The following is a 20,725-nucleotide window of genomic DNA, read 5'->3' as shown; positions in this document are numbered from 1 at the left end:
GAGTTGCAAGTTCAAAAGTTAAGAACACTTGGTCCTGAACTTTTATGAGCAGAAGGGTATTTTCGTCCGGGCAGGTAATGTTTATTAAAGCAGTGGCTAAAGACTAAAGACATTTTAAACAGTGGCTTAAAAATAAATACATGTGTTATTAGTGACTAACCGTGCACTTCCCCCTTGGTTATGCGAAGATGGTAGTGTAAGGCCTCATTTGTTTGCACTTAATGAAGATCTGAATCTTAATTATTCAGATCCCAGACATTAAGTGCCTTTGTTTTTAAAGTCTGAATCTTAATTATTCAAATCTTAATTATTAAGTGTGTTTATTTTTTTTACTTCACAACCACTTAATGAGTCTGAATAGGTCTGTATGATTAAGATCTATAACAGAGACTTAATTTCATTAAGATGCTATAATTTATATTCATTATTAATTGCCGCCACCACCTACCATTATCAACTACCACCATGCCGCCACCACCACCATACTCAACCACCACCACCACCACCCACCACCACCACCACCGCCATCCTCAATCCTAGCCGCCGCCATTATCGATTATCACCACCCACCCCCCTCACCACCATCATTCTCAAGCACAATCAACACTCATCCACCTCAACTAACTACCCTATCACCATCAACAACCACAACCAATACTACTTATCATTATAACCTACTACCACCACTCACTACCTTCCTCAATTACAATTACCACCACCACCCGCAATTATTAACTATCACTACCCACCACCACCATCCTCAATCATAATCGCCACCACTACAAATCACCAAAAGCTACTACCCTAAACAACCACCATCAACCAAAACTACTACCAACCACCGCCTCTAGTCGGCATTCGCCTATTAGCCATCACCACCAATAACTATCTTATTTTAAAGAACTATATATTTTATTAGTAGAAAATTAGATTAATTAGTATTAAATTTGAATTTATGTTTTTTAATTTTCGAATAAAGATAAATTTTATACATTCAGATGTTAAAAATCAAATAGTCTTTAGTATTCAGATCTTAATACACATCTTAATAACAACGAGGATATGAATTGTTTACCTAAAAAGGAAATTTTTGTTGATAAATAGTTTAATTATTGTATTTCTAAATGCTAACATATATATTTTTATTCTATATCATATTTTCACATAGAATAGTACAATTTTTTGTATCTGAATGACAATATCATTTAATACTGCCAACTAAAAATAGTATAAGTTATGATGCGGATATTTTTCTTATGTAGCCTATCATACATATATTGTTTTATACGGAATTTTATGTTGAAAATAATTATTATTATACCGTCAACCGGAGGATCCTTAGTTAGATAATTAATCCCTATACATTAGTACTATTCTGTAGGACATCTTTACTGTTACGCGGGGCCTTGCTCAGATTTCTTCAAAGGGCGACGTAAGGTTAAGAAACCAATATCTGTGCGGTTACTATCCATCAACTAGGGTTCCCGCCGTACGCTAGACGAGACTGACAGTGTCGCACAAAAAAATCAATGTCAAGAGCCATTGAGAGAATAGAAAAGAGAATGAGAATGAAAGAAAACTTGATTGCATTAATGAAAGCTATTACAGAAACGCAACACAGCGTCAATGGGGAGATACACCAATACAGAGAATTGTTTGCTTGCTTGAAAGTTTGACTGCTTGATCCCCCCTAATAATACTTAAAAAAATAAATCAAAGTTACAAGACTTGATATAACTAAGATAGAGAGACACAATGAAAATATAGGAAGTAAAACTACTATATATTTACAATAAAAAGGGCTTAGATTCCTACAAGGTAGAAGCTGGTCCATTTGCAGAAACCTTGTCTTTAGCATCAAAGCCTGCACGCGCGGTGCTGTTAGCATCTGCCTGCGGCTAGGCGCTAGCGAGGGCAATCGATGGGGCGACATAGGCACAGGCGCTCTTGTCACTTGGCGCGCCCAAGACCGCGGGGCCGTCCATGGTGCTAGGCGTTAGGAGGCTTTCCAAGATGCGATGGGGCGCGTCCAAGGGTCATGGGGCATGGCTGGAAAATCGCCCATGGCATTCTCCCCCACCTGAGTTGGCAACGTCCTCAACGCCTTACTTGCAAGATAATCATCGATCAAGCTCTTGTAGGCTTTGAGGTTTGTTCCCCTCTCCCAAGTATTCTCCTCTGTATCACAATCCTGTCATTTCACCAAGAACTCTTGGTGATCTTTCCTTGAATCATGAACCACTCGATCATCGATAATAGCTTCTGCACTCTTTTTCCCGGTTGAATTAGGACCTCGAATATTGGGTATTGTGAGTTGGCTCCGCGAAGGATCATCCATATTTTCCCGAAAAGGTTTCAGAAGGCTAACATGAAAGACTGGATGAATCTTCCACCAGGATGGGGTATCCACCTGGGTATGCAACGTTTCCAATGCGCTTCTCAATGGATAAAGTTCCAATGGACTTTTACAATAGGCGAGGGTCATGGACCCTTGCAAACAAGTATCACTTTGGAAATTTGACCATCACTTTGTCTCCTACTTGGTATTCAACAAAGCGACAATTTTGATCAGGATGCTTTTTCATCCGCTTTTGGGCTTTGACAAGATAATTCCGCACTATCTCCAAATTTAGATTCCATTCCTTTGAGAAGCTAGCAGTTCGAGGAGATTTTGACATGTTTGGGGAATTCACAGTGTGTGGGAGTAGCGGTTGGTGTCCGGTAACAGTTTCAAAAGCGCTTCTGTTTGTACTAGAGCTCTTTTGTGAATTGAAACACAGTTGAGCAGCATCCAAAAGCTTCACCCAATTCTTATGCGATTCGATAACAAAATGGCGAAGGTATTTGTTTCACCCTATTTTGCACTAGTCAAAATAAGATTCAGCTTGTGGTTTCCCTGTTGTTGATAAAAGAGAGTCTCCACCTAATATTAATGATATACTAGGGTACTTATTTAAATACTAAAGTCATATTCTATATTAGTCGACTAACTAGTGAGATTATGGGTAAGGGTTCTTATTCTTCCAATGGGAAGGTGTTAGGCACCCCTTAAAATTTACCTGAGGTAGCTCCATAGGACTTAGACTAAATTTAAAGGATTAGTTGTTTATATTGTGCTTAACTTGTGTTTAAAGAGGTACGACTTAATATATATTAGTAAATAATATTTACAAAGAGGGTGCATAGTTTTAAAAGGATATGAGTTAATAGAGGAATCTTAGAAAATAATGCGGGCATATATATGCTTGAAAGAGCTTTTAAGAAAGTGCATATGTTCGTATTTATAAAAATATGTGAAAAGAAGATCTAAGTTATAAAACACTTTGTCTTTTAAGAATGAATGTTCATATTACTCTAATAAGGTAAAGATATTATAAAAGAGCCTAAAATATACCTTGGCTTCTGAATCTTATACTTGAGGAAATTGTTTGAAAATCTTTGTTTGAACGGCAGCACCTTGGTTTTCCGAAAATGGATCGATTTTCTTTTAGAAAGTCAATCTTGCGATTCAATTCTGGTTTTTCTTTTGAAAGAGGGACTGTCGTCTCTTGCTAAGCTATTTTTTGGGCTTCAAAATCATCAGGAAGAGTTAGAAAAACATAGCAGATTAAGGATATAAATAGTTTAGGATTAGCGAATAGAGGATTAGATACTGACTAACACTTCTTTTAATCCTAGGTTCTTTAAAGCTTGCCTAAGTTGTTTACATGATTTAAGATGTAAAGTAAAGCATTCAATCCAATATGATAATTGTTGTATACATGTGTGAGATAAAACAACAAGAACGCAACAAAAGTAATGAGGCAGTAAATCTAAGATAGTGAGGCAGTAGGGACTCTGGTTTTGGGCATCAAAGAGGCAGGCCCAGCAATAGCAAGAACAGGCAACACCTGACTTCGAACTTCCAAAATACAGCGATGCTAGAATTGGGCCTGAGTTCCTTAAGAACTCAGCAGGCCCAACAGTTGTACATATTCAAAAAGAGAAGAGAAATTCATTAGACACAACATTCTGTACATTCAATCATGCATGAAATACACAAGTAAATGACTTGAACAAAATATAACAAATTAACAATACTTAAATATTATGAGAGGTTATACTAATGTGGCGGTTATGTATGATAAATAATTTACATTGAAAACCTTTCCTTGTCATTAAACACTAAACCCAAAGAGAGTAATGAGTGTTAATAAATTAAAGGCTAAGGGCAGAGTTCCACTCAAGGTCGAAGCCTCTTTTTTGAATCCCTCGACACTTCAAAGTTCCCAAAGGTCACAAGGCCTAGGGCAATGCTTGTGCCGGGGAGAGTAGCCCAACCAAGAGTTAAACTCTACTCCCAAATACCCGTAACCACTAACGACTCATTTTTTCCTATACGTTTGAGTGCCAATGAGGATCTTTCAATGTAAATAGATTATCATAGCAATACCACACCACAAAAGTGTATACCTCTCTCAGGAGGGCCAAATAGAACACTATAAGTCTACAAGACAACTAATCTGTATTATCACAACCATATTCCTAAACTAGATGGGTGGTCAACAGGACACACATAGAGGCAATGGTACTAACATGCTACGTTAAAGGACCAAACACTTGAGATCAAGCACCTTAAGGATAGATAAAGAGCACACAGTTCAGATCTGCAACAATTTATGAATATAGATGCCTTTGACCTGGCAGACTAGTCACAAATTGGCTTAACTCAAATATTGTCACTAGCACACATAGGTTGACAATACTACTTGAAACTTTTGAAAGTATCAACAAAGGTTCAGACAAACAATCATAGTTAGAATCTCTGCAGATGTTGTTAGAGATACCAGAATATGATTGTCGCGCCCCATTTTCTCGCGAAAGCGGGTTTCGACGTGTGACAACCATTTTAAAGGAGGTATTAAAGGAGAAGAGTCGTCATCTAACAATTTTTTTTAGGTGCGTTAGGGCACCTATTTGCAAATAACTCTATTTTACCTAATATGTGTCACCAAATATCGGATAAGGGCTCAAATTACCTCAAAGAGAAGGTGTTAGGCACTCTTCGAGGTCCACAACTGTGGGTCCCGACCGAACCTTAGACTATGTGAATTATGTAATTAGGCTAGGTGATCGATAAACAAAAGAAAATATAGAAGTCGAAGAGTCTTATTATAACACATGGGAATTAGTACAAATCCTAATGATTGCAAGGGTACAAATACACTGGTCTATATTAAACGACTAAGTGTGAATAACAAGTATATAAAGAATGGTGGGGGGGGGGGTTTCCTAAGTGTTTTAGCCTAAAGGATCATCCCGTGCAACATAAATAATACTTCACAACTCCCTTTTGTAGGGGTTTCTCATATTATTCAGCAGGAACAGACTATCATCTCCTGCTACCCGATTACTATGTTGAAGTTGTTTACTTAAAAGCATTCTAATTCATTTCTAAGTCGTACTCTATGCGTGCTCTACCTGTCCCATGCCTATGGTCCAGGAGGCTTTGGACCTCTATTTGGATGGTTCTAAACTTACTTAGGTTGCCCAAAAATGATAAAACTAATCGCGCATCCAAAACAAATAGGACTGCACATAATCAACACCAAAAGCTCAGATTCAGCTCCTCATATAGACACGTATGCACGCTATCATTTAGGTGGACAAGTTATAGCTTATACTAGCGAGGTTTAAATTATTTAAACAGACAGCTATAGGCAGGCAGGTTTGGAGTTAAGGTATATTAAATTGTTCAAGACCTATAGACAGGATTTCTACGTGATTCTAATTTCCAGTATTGTGTAAGAGCAGCATTCAGGCGAATTTAAAACATTGCAAATCCTATAGGCATGATATCTAAGTGACTCTGATTTTCAGTAATATTTGGGCATTGCAGTAATTTATGGACTATCTTATAGGCATATTGAATGTTGCAAATCCTACAGACATGATGTCTAAGCGCGTTGCGTAAAAAGTTTGTGAAAGCAATCATAATTCTGAATTACTAATGCTCGTTTTATAGGCACGCTTCTTAGATAGGCGACAATGTAATGAAAGCAATAAGAATAATCGATTAAAGTATTGAAATCCTATAGCCATGATGTCTAGATGAGAAGCGTACTAAAGTTATTGAAGCAATTTGACTAATTGATTATTTGAAGTCCTATAAACATGGTATCTGGATTAGTGAGGCATGTGCTATTGTATCCTATAGGCATGTTGTCTAAGTGTGCAAAGTAGTGGAAACAAGTATAGCAAATACTTGAACTAAATGATGTGTGTGCGCGTGACTCCTATAGGCATGCTTTCTACACATGAAATTAAAGCATGTAAAGAAAATAGCAAATAGACCACATAGATTCTATATGCATGCTTTCTGCCCATTTACGTGAGAATTAGAGTACCCTACCCTTTTTTTTTTTACTAATTTCGCCATCTATTGTGTTTGTAAATTATTACAGGCCCAAATTAATGGATACAAGTGCAAATATTACATACCGAAAGACTACAGGCCTAATAAACAGAGCAGGCCCAAAAGAGAAATAACCCTGTAACACTTGGGCCTTCAGCAAGCTCACTTTTCACACGAATAATAGACCCAAATCAACGCACACCTCAAGCGTGAGAGTGTATCAATTGCACAACTCGGGGCCACACACGAACTCATACTAGGCTTAGAGGGAGGAACCATACATGGCAACCAATTGACAACTCTAAAGTCTATTAATAGTGACACCTCATAGGGACACGATTACATAAACATATTATCTTTTTTTTTGAAGCTAGGGGAACAAGATTGGTCAAGAAAGAGGGCTTGAACATGCCAACTTGGTGGACAAATTTAACATAGCAAGTTTGACATAGAAAACTAACACCATATTGAGCAATCATTCAACAAAGGAAAGTGTACAACATGCTAAACACAGTCACACATTAAGTGGGCTTAAGAAGCAGGTCTAATGAGTCAACAGGATAAACATACACATGCTAAGTTTCCAGAAATTAAGTTTAGCACAAGATATTAACTAGAATTAGTAAAAAAAGACTTTAAACAAGTGAGCCTTATTCAAAATAATTATTGTTAGAGGGATAGCAATTTCACATAAGATTTCTAATGTGGGAGCCTAACATGATCACAAGAAGTATAGCATGGTCTATAACAGACCACAACAGTGCCTAAACTCATTAGAATATATATCACTTAAGAGGAATAGGATAGGCGAGCATAACCACTCATACAACTTACTTAGACATGAGAGAAGCTAACATAGAAATTTGCCATAGAAGCAATTCTAAAGGCATAAGATTAACAAATCAAACATGCATTAGAACTTATATGGCATGGAAACATGCCTTAGCTAATCAATACAACCTCAGAGATTTATCATGTTGGGAAAGAATAACTCAACGAGGTCTGGAACACAGACATAGAAACACAAGACAAGGTAGGGAACACATTAGTTTAGTAGCACTTAAGAAGACTGGAATCCATTCCCATAATGAAAGCATATTACATGTACTGAAGCCTACTTAATTCAACTAATAAAGAACATGGAACTGCAGGGCATTGTTATGATGATATAATTGCAGTAAGGAATACACTAACACAGTATCAGGGATCCATGAATAGCAAGGAAAACTGAATCATGCTTACAAAAAATTTAAACAACATTGGCACATAGGACACACATGTCATAGACAAAAAGAAAGGGAAATAGTTAAAATTGTAAGAGCAAGGACACTAACCAGTAGCAAAGTTAAACGAGTAAAAGAGTGAGCAGTAGCAGAAATTGAAAGAGAACCCCAAATCCCCGATGCTTCAGAGTTCACAATAGCCTCGAGAAGGGCTCCGAGCAGTACTTGTACCAGAGGAGGTCATTTTAACAGTATTATGGACTTGGCTTTCAGCCGGCCAAGAATTCAACGATTTCAGAACATAATCGAGTGTATCAGAATAAGTGAACGAGTGAAAGAAGAGAATAGTGAGAGTAATAGCAATTATGAAGTCCGTCCAAAGGGGAAATCGGGGAGGGGTTTATATAGTAGCCAAAATCAAACATCCAAACAAGGAAACCTAATAAATCAAACACAAATAAGGAAAGAGGATCATGCATAATCGATTGAGAACCAAATTAGGAGAAAAATTAGGCAAACCCTAATTTTGCCTGAAATCACAAATTGGCCGAAGAATCTTGTCAAATCGGACCGGTATGATCTTGTTATGGACGTATAAGGACAAAATATCGTCCAAATCTTGGAGAATAAAGCTGATCTTCTTTGATTCAAAGACTGATATTTGCCAAAAGTGAGGCAAATACTAAGTAATACCATAATCTTGTAAGTAGCGATGAGGTAACGCGTAAAAGATAAGAGAATCACAGAAAGAATCCATGATTTGATCGGATTTAGAACAGATTTGAGTGAGGCGGCTAGGGTTTAGGTTTGAGAGATGAGAGAATAGAGAGGATTCAAGGACGACCGTCTCAGGAAAATGGGCTAGGGTTTCCGGGCTAGGTTAATTAAAAAAGGGATATGGCATATGGATCGTTGATCTTCCCAGATCAACGGCTGGGATTTAATGAGAGCCGGATCAGGTTAGTGGACGGGTATAGGGTAGTGGGTCGTTGGTATTGGGCCAGGGAAGTTGAGCTAGAGACGTGTGGGTGTTTGGGCCTTGATTTTGGTCCGAAATTGACCCAAAATTGGGCTATAATTTAAATACATGAAATTTATCAAAAATAAATTATAAAAAATGATTTAATAAATAATAAAGATGTTATTTATGCAGTAAAATACTTATAAATAATAGCTTTATATTAAAAAAATATAATAAATGATATTTCGATATAGACAATATAATGAATACAATTATGTGTAGAATATAGGTTATTATTGCAAAATCGCGTAAATAGCTCAAAAATACAAATATAATTATTTAAAATAGAGTAAAATATTCTGAACCTTATATATGAATGAAAATTATAAATTTGGACGATTAAGTCATCACAAAATAATTTAAAGGGTAATTAATAAATAATCAAGTAATTAAAATACAAGGAAATCAATTTTAAAGCTCTAAAAATTGCGAAAAATTATAGAAAATACTTGTATAAATCTTGTAAATTAAATAATGATGCGATATGACATTTTTAAAATATATATACTATTTGGAAAAATATGAGGGCAAAATTAGTTATCAACAACTGCCCTCTTTACTTGGGAATGATGAAAGAGTTGTCCGGTAAACAAAATGATGACCAATTTTGGCCGAATTGAGTGGGGAAGATGTGATTTGAAAAAATGGGGGCCGAACCCTGTTTGCTGAGTTGCCTACATATTCCTGGTTGTTACGAAAATCAGGCCTTGTGTAGTTCTGGATCCAACGGCGAATGAAACCGATGGAGTTGTTATAAGAGTGGTTGTATGTTTCAAAAGGTCTTTTGGGTAGGATATTATCGTAAGTAACAGATGAATTTAGGTGGATTCATGAATGCAAATTTGAACGTTACGAGTGTATGAGGTGGATATTTGAGCGGTCATGGAAAAAGGTAATCAATTACCGACTGTCAGTTACGTTTAAAGTAGTCAAAGGATGTGAAAGTTGTGAACGAAAACCGGAGTGCAGATTGCTCCTATTTATAGAACGGTTACCTCCCGGGTTACCTGCAAAACTTAAAACACGGTGCATGCGAATATATATAGGTTATTGCAAAAACATAAACATGATGCAAGTTCCCTTTGGACCATGAAGGTCGTCTTCATACGATGAGGATGATGTCCTTGGACCATGACGTCCTTGGCCATGAAGTGGTGATAAGGGATTCACAGGCCATGAAATGGTGTCGTCGGGCCATAAGGATGGTGCCTCCGGACTATGACGCCTTTGAATAATGATGTGCAGTTTCGAGAGATCCTCAGGCTATGGAATGATGTCTTCAAGCCATGAGGATGGTGCCTTCGAACTATGACGCCTTCGAACAATGTGAAGATGTTTCAGCCCATGAGATGCAAAGATATGATCGTTTGATAGAGGAAACATGTGATGCTTAGTTATATGCGAGGATGAGATAAGATAAGGCTTAGTCTTGTATAAGATGAGGGCAGTGCTTAGACATATTCGAAGAAAGGAGATAGTGCTTAGCCTTATGCTGTGTAGCGGAGACAGTGTTTAGCCTCAAAAGAAGGCAGTGTTTTAGCCTATACAAGGAGTGGGAACAAGGAAAGGAGACAGTGCTTAGTCTCTGGCAACGAAAGACAATACTTAGCCTTATGCAATGATGAGGGCAGTGTATAGCCCTATGCAAAGAGTGGGAACAAGGAAAGGAGATAGTGCTTAGTCTCTGGCAAGGAAAGGAAATGCTTAGCCTTATGCAAAGGTGAGGGCAGTGTTTAGCCCCATGCAAAGAGTGGAGACAATGCTTAGTCTCATGCAAGGAATGGAGATAGTGTTTAGCCTCAAGCAAAGAAAGGCAATGCTTAGCCTTACGCAATGATGGGGGCAATGTTTAGCCCTATGCAAAGAGTGGGAACAAGGAAAGGAGACAATGCTTAGTCTCATGCAAAGAAAGACAGTACTTACCCTTATTCAAGGAATGGAGACAGTGCTTAGTCTCATGCAAAGAAACACAGTACTTAGCCTTATGCAAAGAATGGAGATAATGCTTAGTCTCATTCAAAGAAAGGCAGTTCTTAGCCTTACACAAGGAATGTAGACAGTGCTTAGTCTTATGCAAAGAAGGAAATCTTTATCCTTGTGCGATGATGAGGGCAATGCTTAGCCCTATGCAAGAAAAGCAATGAATAACTGCGAGAGAGTAAAGTATTTCTTAGCTTGATGTGTTTGCGTTTGGCAACTTTGTCATTATGAAGATAGTGATTTTGCTGTGTGTATCTATTTGTGAATGTTCCTGTTATGTTCATTGCGCCTGCATTGAAAGAAAAATTGTGAGGTTCGCGGGGAGACGGTTGGTTGGTGCTCTTGACTCCTTGCTTCGCCTTTACTCCTGTCTTGTGGTCCTGCTTGAGTCACCCTGGGTAACATCTGGCTGCCATAGACACAAAGTTTCCGAAAAATATGCATGCATTTGACAAATTATTTGTAGAAATATAGTTGTTTGAAATATATTATAATGCGTGAGATCAAATAATTTAGATGAACTGGTGACTGTGACGCATTTAGAGACATTGCAGCCTCCTTGCTTTAAGATTTTGAGGGTCCTCCTCAAAATTCTGCCCCAGCTTAAATGCATACTTCTGACAACACATTCCTTGGCTGTCCCAAACGTGATGAAATCAGACAAACTTGAGATCTTGCCCTAGTTTCTGATTATGGGGGAAATGATGATTTTATTAGGATGTGACCGAACCCACAAGGCTGCCTACGTATCCCCTCTTAAACGGGAATTAGGTCAAGCGTAGTTCAGTTATATCAAATAGAAAATGCAAACAATCTTAAATATAGTATCTCTTGACTGCGTCTGAATTGATAGGTTTCGGCCAAATCTCTCCGCCCATTTCTACAAGTATAAGTGCTCATCCTATTAATACCCGATGAACCATGTAAGGACCTTGCCAGTTGGGTGAGAACATCCCCTTGGCTTCATCCTGGTGCGGGAAGATTCGCTTTAGCACCAATTGCCCCAGTGTGAATTGCCTTGACCTGACCTTTTTGTTGAAAGCTCTTACCAATCTGTTCTGGTAGAGTTGACCATGACATACCGCATTCATTCTTTTCCCATCAATGAGAGCTAGTTTTCATATCGGCTTTGTACCCATTCCGCATCGCTGAGCTTAGCTTCTTGCATGATTCTTAAAGAAGGAATTTCCACTTCGGCGGGAATAACGACTTCAGTACCATAAATCAGTAAGTAGGGAGTTGCCCCAGTTGATGTGCGAACTGTGGTAAGATATCGAAGTAAAGCAAATGGCAGCTTCTTGTGCCATTGTTTGTAATTGTCCACCATTTTCCTCAATATCTTCTTGATGTTCTTGTTGGCGGCTTCTACGACTCCATTCATTTATGGCATGTATGTTATGGAGTTCCTATGCTTGATCTTGAATGTTTCACACATGGCTTTCATCAAATCGCTATTGAGATTGGTGGCATTATCAGTAATGATTGACTCCGATACTCTAAATCGACAAATAATGCGGTCCCGAACAAAATCCGCTACAACCTTCTTAGTTACAGATTTGTAAGATGCAACTTCGACCCATTTGGTGAAGTATTCTATGGCCACTAGAATGAACCTATGCCCGTTTAAAGCAGCGGGTCTGATTGGGCCGATACATCTATATCCTGTACGGAGAAAGGCCAGGGTGAACTTGTTGCATTGAGTTCATTGGGTGGCACTCGTATCATGTCAGCATGTATCTGGAATTGGTGACACTTTTGAACATTCTTGATGCAACTGTTTCCATAGTCTGCAGAAATACCCTGCTCTTAGTATCTTCTTGGCTAAGATGAAACCATTCATGTGCGGTCCGCAGGTTCGGCATGTATTTCCTCGAGCAATCTGGATGCCTCCTTGGCATCGACATACCGTAGTAATCCTAGGTCAGGAGTCCTTCTATACAGAATTCCTCCACTTTGAAAGAAATAGTTGGCTAATCTTCGAAGTGTGCGCTTCTGGGTATGGGTAGCAGTCTCTGGGTATCCTCCCTTTTCTAGGTACTTCTTGATATCGCGGAACCACAGATTTCCGTCAATCTCTTCTTAACATGAGCACAATAAGCCGACTGCTTATAAATCCCTATTGGATAGGATGAATGAAATTCTTGTATGGATGTTGTATCATGTAAGACAAAGTGGCTAACGCATCTACGAACTCATTCTGAATCCTTGTAACATGTTTGAACTCTATCTTTGTGAACCTCTTGATCAACTCTTGTACATAGTGCAAATATGGCAATATTTTAGTGTTCTTCGTAGCCCATTCCCCTAGAACCTGGTGCACCAAAAGATCCGAATCTCCGATTACCAGCAGCTCCTGAACATTCATGTCGATGGCCAACCTGAGTCCCAAGATGCAGACCTCATACTCCGCCATATTGTTGGTGCATGGAAACCTGAGTTTTGCGGATACCGGATAGTTTTGACTGATTTCTAATACTAAACCAGATCCGATACCTACTTCCTTGAAGTTTGTTGCTCCGTCGAAGAACATCCTCCAACCATCATATGCCTCGGTGATATCTTCTGCTACAAATGACACCTCCTCATCGGGAAAATATGTTTTCAATGGTTCGTACTCTCCGTCTATGGGATATTCTACCAGATGATCCGCCAATGCTTGCCCTTGACCGCCTTCTGAGTTACATAGACGATGTCGAACTCACTCAACAATATTTGCCACTTTGCTAACTTACCCATAGGCATGGGTTTCTGAAAGATGTATTTTAGCGGATCCATCCTTGATATGAGATATGTAGTGTATGCACAGGATAATGCCTCAACTTCTGAGCTATCCATGTCAAAGCACAGCAGGTGCATTTCAAAAAAGAGTAACGGGCTTCATAAGTAGGGCTGGGCATAATTTGGTAAATACCGAATTACCGTACCGAAACCGAAAATTTTGGTATTTGGTATACGGTATTTTGGTATTTGGTTTTATGTTTTAAAAAAATTGGTATTAGGTATGGTATTTGGTATTTTAAGATAAAATACCAAAATACCGATACCGTACCGAAATATATATTATATTACACAAAACACATATTATCAATTATAACATAAATATAAAAAATCTAAAATCTTACTTTCCTTTATTCTCAAAGTTTATCAATTGACTCTAAACAAGTAACAAGACATTTATAATGATCAAATATTCTTTTATGTACAATTTTTCTTTATTTGGGTCGATATTTGGTAGTTTTGGACAAAACTTTTGTCAACAAACATTTTCAGTTTTGTATTTTTGAGTACTTTAATTAAGAATATTAGAATGTATGGCTCTATGCATTAGTTAGTATTCAAATCGAATAAATCGAAGTTACCGAACCGAATAAATCGAAACCGAAAGGGGAAAAACCAAACCATACCGGATTTAATTAGGTACGGTATTGGTATAGGATTTTAAGAAGCCGAATACCGAAAATACCGAACCGAAATGTCTAAATACCGTGCCGTACCAACCGACGAACACCCCTATTCATAAGGCATGACTTTCTTGCTCAGATAATATATGGCCTGCTCCTTTCTTCCAGTTTCATCATGTTGTCCCAAAATGCAACCAAAAGCCCCATCTAATACGGAAAAATAAAGTAGCAGAGGTCTTTTTGGTCTGGTGGGACCAGAACAGGCAGTTTAGATAAATACTCCTTTGTTTTGTCGAAGGCTTTCTAGCATTCTTCAGTCCAGCTTGTTGCAACATCTTTCCTTAGCATTCTGAAGATTGGCTCACATATCACGGTTGATTGTGCTATGAAGCGGCTGATGTAATTGAGGCGCTCTAAAAAACTCATCACATCTTTCTTATTCTTTGGAGGTAGCAAGTCTTGGATAGCTTTGACTTTCGATGGGTCTAACTCAGTCCCTCGACGACTGATGATTAATCCTAACAGCTTTCCAGCAAGGACTCCGAAGGCACATTTTGCAGGATTCAACTTCAAATTGTATTTTCGAAGCCGGTCGAAAAATTTCTTTAAGTATGTTATGTGATCCTAACTCTTTTTAGATTTGATGATAACATCATCCATGTACACCTCTATTTCCTTGTGTATCATGTCGTGGAAGATGGTTGTCATGGCTCTCATGTAGGTGGATCCAACATTCTTCAGACTAAACGGCATCATTTTGTAATAATATATATCCCCCATGGTGTAATGAAGGTTGTCTTTTCGGCATCTTCTTCATCCATCCATATCTGATGGTATCCTGCGAAGCAATCCACAAAGGATTGGAGCTTATGCTTAGCACAGTTATCAATAAGTATGTGTATGTTGGGCAATGGGAAGTCATCTTTGGGACTTGCTCTGTTCATATCTTGATAATCGACACATACTCTAACTTTCCTATCTTTCTTCGGAACTGGCACAATGTTGGCCAACCAAGTCAGGTATTCGACTACTCGGAGAACCTTGGCTTTGATTTGCTTGGTGACCTTTTCTTTTATCTTCAAACTCATATCCGGTTTGAACTTTCTAAGCTTCTGCTTTACTAGTGGACATATGGGATTAATGGGTAGCTTGTGAGCCTTTATGGATGTGCTCAAACCAGTCATATCGTCGTAGGACCATGCAAAGATATCTTCATACTCTTTTAGGAATCTGATATACTCTTCCTTCTCTGACGGTGATAGATGAATGCTTATACGTGTTTCCTTGACCATTTCGGAATCCCCTAAGTTAACGGCCTCAGTTTCCTCCAAATTAGACTTTGGTTTGTTTTCAAAGTTTTCTACTTTTTTGACAATTTCCTCAGGTATTATATCATCTTCCAGATCCTCTGAATCACTATCCTCATGTTGTGTTGTCTCATTACATGTCACAGTCGTATGTTCATCGGGATAGGTAATAATAATGCTGAAAATAAAATGTAAAAAAATAATAATAAATACAAAAAGCAGTAATGCATTAATAAAATCTTAAAACGTCAACAAGTGTGTCTCGATGGCTCGAGCAATTATTTTAAAACAAAATACTGAAAAATGTCTCAAATGCTCAAAACTATTTTTTAGAGTAATACATGCTAATTTGCCAGGCTATCCAGGAACTCGACGGGCCCGGGATGGTGTAGCGGTCCAATTCTTGAGAACAACTCCTTTCTCCACGGTCTGAATGGTCAGGTCTTCCTCCTCCTCCTCCTCCTCCTCTTCCTCAACTATTGCACTGCAGTCCATGTCTTCTTCATTCAGAAATAGCTTCCTCATGCCAGCTACAACTTCATCTTCCTCTGATCTCCATATTATGTCAGCTTGATGGAATGTCTGGTGCAGAGGTGGTATCAGTTGTTCCAGTGGATAATAAGGACCATGCCATGGTGGTGACGAATTCTAGTATTCCTTCCATGTGTATTCATATCGGAGTACAAAAGTCGTGCCATGACGCTGTGGTTGTACGGGTTTGGTGATCCCTTGAACATTTTTTCCGCGATCCTTGCTGGGTTCATACCCCATCCATAACAGTATGCTTTCTATCTTGTTTCTCCACCATCGGTCCTTTTCAATTGCGTTGACTCGTTCAATGCGATGGTATGTTTCTCCACCCAACTTCTTTATGTTTTTGATGACTAAAACGGTCTGATTGATGTAGATGGGGTTACTTCCATCTCCATGAATGATCACCTCTTGATGATTTCACTAAAACTTCACAGCCTGATGCAGGGTTGAAGCCACTGCACCGGCGGCATGTATTCATGGTCGCCCCAATAATAGGTTGTAAGTAGCAGATATATCTAGCACTTGGAACTCAAGATCAAACCAAGTCGGGCCCATCTGTAGACTGAGGTTGATTTCTCCAATGGTGGATCTCTGAGATCCATCAAACGCCTTCACATTCATGCTTCCCATCCGTATCTCGTGCAGGCCTTTACCCAGTCTCTTCAGAGTAGTCAATGGGCATATGTTGAGACTTGAAACCCCATCTATCAAGACCTTGGCAATGAACTTATCCTCAAATTGCACCGTGATGTGTAGTGCCCTGTTGTGACTCAGTCTTTCTGGTGGTAATTCATATTCATGAAAGGTGATTTTGTGGCTCTCCAATACCGGTCCGACCATGTTAGCCAACTCCCCACTAGTGATGTTGGTGGGTACATAAGCTTCACTCAACACCTTCATCAAAGCATTCCTGTGTGTATCTGAGTTTTGCAGTGGTAATAAGATAGATATCTGAGCAGGAGTTTTGTTCAAGTGGTCAACAACAAAGTACTCTCTTGCTTGTACCTTTCTCCAAAGATCATCAGTGCCACTCTCGACAACATGCGGCTTAGGTGTGCTTCCTTGCTTGTTCTTCCCATGTTCTCAAGTGTGCAAACTCTGCCAGTTCTAGTCATATCTTATGCCGTATCTGTTTCCTCTGTTTTTGCTTTTCCTTTTCTTCTTGCTTCCGCAACATAGTCCCATGGGATGGCATCCGACTTGCAAGATGGTGTGGGAGCTACCATTACAGTGAAGGTTGTAGTTACCTCGACTTCAAACGGCAACCTGAGTCTGTACCACAACTGGTGTGAGGGTGACTAGGGATGTTTTAGGAGCATCCCCACCTCGAATGAGTCCGATAGACCCCTCCTGATCCTATTCTTCGTCAGTCTCTATCACATTTACTCCCTCACCTCTGTGATCCAGGAGAGGATTGTTATGAACATTTGGTGCAACTTTCTTTACCTGTATGACCTTGGCGTCGATCAGCATCTGAATCTTGTCTTTCAATGTGTGGCACTCATCAATAGTATGAACTCATGCCTGAATGATAGGCACATGTTTTGTTGGGGTTGATCCACTGGGAGGAATTCTCCATAACAACGGCAGGAGCGGGAGTAACATGACCAACGGCCTTTAGTCTCTCGTACAGTTGGTTTATGGGCTCAGTAATAGGGTGTATTATTTAGGCGGTCTACGGTTGAAATTTGGTCATAGTTCCTGGTAGTTTTGGCGGGCGAGTGGTGGTGAATGGTAATAAGGGGGTTGAGTATTATAGGTATGGTAGGTGGCAGTAGGCTGTTGGTGTCTGGGGGTGAGGGTTGGTATGTGGGTGGAGGTGTTTGGTATGTGAGAGGAGACTTAGGACCCTGGGCTACCATCACGACACCTACTTCCTTCTTCTTTGAAATTCCCCCTGATTGCAAAGCTTTATTCGTGGCCTGCAGTGCCTCAAAATTGTCCACCAACCCATTCTTAATTCCACCTTCTATTATTTCTCCTAGCTTGATGAGGTCGGAAAATTTGTGATTTTCAATAACCATTAACCTTTCGAAATACTGCAGGCCTTGAGCCATGACAAAGAACTTGTTCATTTTTTCTTCTTCAAGTGCTGGCCTTACTTTTGTGGCTTTTGATCTCCAACGAGTAGCATACTCACGATTTTTTGTCGGCTTCTTCTTGAGGTTTTGAATGTAGAAAATGTCTGGCACATTTTCTGTGTTGAACCTGAATCTATCCATGAAGTCTGATGTCATACTCACCCAACTAACCCACTTCTTTGGGTTTTGACATATACCAAGACAAAGCATCTCTTGTGAGGATTCACATGAATAGTTTCATGCAAATTTGTTCATTCTTTCCTACTCCTACAAGCTTGTCACAATACGCTCTCAGATGCACTTTCGGGTCACCAGTTCTATCGAATATTTTGAACTTGGGAGGTTTGTAACCCTCAGGCAATTCCACATCCGGCTGAATACACAAGTCCTCATAGTTTAGACCTTCAATGCCTTTACCACCTTCAACACTCTAAACTCTACTAGTGAGCTTCTTGAGTTCCTCCGCCATATTCTTAATGAGCAGTAATTTCTTAGTCGATTCGGATATGTATAGGATTTGCTGCGGGGTATGGGGTAAATTTTCCACATATATCGGATTACTTTAATGAACTCCGGGAACTTGGGTATAAGGGTGGTCATTGGTCAAGTTTTAGGGATCAGGAGTAGGTTGTGGTGCATTCTGGGGAGTGTGATAAGTAGTAGTTTGTGGGTATTGAGTTGGATGGTGGTGGTGTTGTTGAGGGGTTGGTACTGGTGGCGGGTTAAGGTTCTGGGGAGGTGCGGGATTCTGGTGTGGTGCAGGAGGATTTGGTGGTGGGTTTTGGTTTTGTGTGCTTTGTGGTGATGATTGGTTCTGGGTAGTCGGATTTTGCTGGTTAATGTCGAGGACATTGAGAGTGAGGGAGAGGTTGTCCAAGTTTTGGACCTGCTCAAGCTCGCCTTTTAGTTTCAGGATTTTCTGTTCCAGACGTAAGACCAACTCATCTTATGCCGGAGTACTTCGTCCATCTGAAGTTTCAACATTTTCCACCACGGTAGCATTGTCTTTCCTGATACCACTCAAATCATCCATTTTCCCTTTTCCTTTGCTTTTGCCTTTAGGATCGCTTGGTGGAAGAGGAGGTGGAGGACCTCTAGATCTGGTGTGATATGCTTACGATGCCTGTATGCACGAACCAACCTTTGGGAATGGGAATAATCAAAAGAGAAGAAAAAGCAAAAGGTAATCAAGTTAGTAAGGAATATTAAAAGAGTGTTTGCAACATATTACACAAAGTCATGCAATGATTCGCGTCCTAATTTTGGGGACCTCGTTGTGCCTGAGGTAGGCCTAAGTGACACATAGACTTGGAGAAAATCGATGCCAACAATTTCGTCATTTCGTTAATGCAAAAAATGAGTCAAATTGTTACTAAATCGATAATAATAATAAAGTTACTAATGGCATTTAGCCTTATTAAAATCGAAATCTAATGCTAAGCTAGAAAGAAGTAAAGAACATTATTTCCTAGTCTACTTAGTCCCTGAAGGACCTTCTCCGTGCTTGGCCTTTTTGACCCCATCAATCAGGTTCCCTAGATCGCGCATATCCAGCAGTAAGTAAGCTTTTGCTAGATGCCCTCCTTCACTGCCATCAGTGCCTTGACAATCTGAGAGTCTCTTTCTCATCTTTCCCTCAAGCTCCCTCAATCCTTGTTCCAAGTCCAATCTCTCTATTGACTTAGTGGAAAATCCTTCCATTCCTTTATCGCCTCCATGTTCACTTTGTGCTGTTCCAAATGTTTAGCTTCAGACTCGAAAACCCTTTTGCGTAGCCTTCTATACTTAACATGTGCCTCAGCAGCGTCATCTATGATCATGTCCTTCATATTGACTCCTGGCTTGACGTCTCCCGCTACATCGTCCTCCAACCATGATAGATAGTAGTTGTATACGGTCAAAATCAGGTAGCCCGATTTCGGAGTCCTTAATTGGGCTATGATTCTGAGTTTGAGAAACTCGAAATGGAAGTCGGATCCGGTCGAGGGGCACATACCTCGAGGAAGCTGATCGAGGGCCTGGCATGACTCGCATCGAGGGCGGCACAATCTCGAGGTCAATCAAGAAAGAGCGGAAATTTCTCAAGAACACGTGGACCAGGGTATAAATTAAAAGATAAGATTTGTACGAGATGGTACAGGTTCGTACTAGGCTGTTATACACCTGTACCAATAGAATTCTTTACTACAATTAGGAATGTACTATATTGGGGCCTCCTCCTCCTATATAAAGGGGACCCCAATCATTTTGTAAAAGAATCGGATATTATTCTCTGCAATAGAACATTCAACTCTGTCTTTCTTGTTTAACATGCTCAATAATTATTCTTCATATTTATTGTCTTTACTTTATTGTTCATACTTTATTGTTCTAAGCTGACCTCGAGGTCCCTGGAATACCCAAGCTCGAGGCCCCTATTGCTCCAGCAACATTGATTTGGTTCAACTTTTCTACTTGTTTAAGCTTAATACTACTTGTAGAATCACTAGTATTATAATATATCACATATCTTTAAAACCACAAATTATCTTTAATTGTTACTTACTTTTTTCGAGGTAAATAGTTTGGCGCCCACCGTGGGGCTAAAGATAATAGTGATTATTTTAGTGCTAGTTTTCTGATAACACACGTTATTCTTCACACTTTTTCTTGTCAATGATTTTTTTTATTTCAGGCCAAAATATGTCTAGCACACAAAATGCACCTGCTCATGACAGTGAGGGACTCGGAGAAAACAACGGTATAGGGCTTGGTGTACCACCCGTAAACCATGAGGGAGTGCCA

The sequence above is a fragment of the Nicotiana attenuata genome, chromosome 1 (genome assembly GCF_001879085.1).
Source record: "Nicotiana attenuata strain UT chromosome 1, NIATTr2, whole genome shotgun sequence".
Lineage (NCBI taxonomy): Eukaryota > Viridiplantae > Streptophyta > Magnoliopsida > Solanales > Solanaceae > Nicotiana > Nicotiana attenuata.
The sequence above is the reverse complement of the archived record's forward strand: the minus strand, read 5'-3'. Positions refer to the sequence as shown.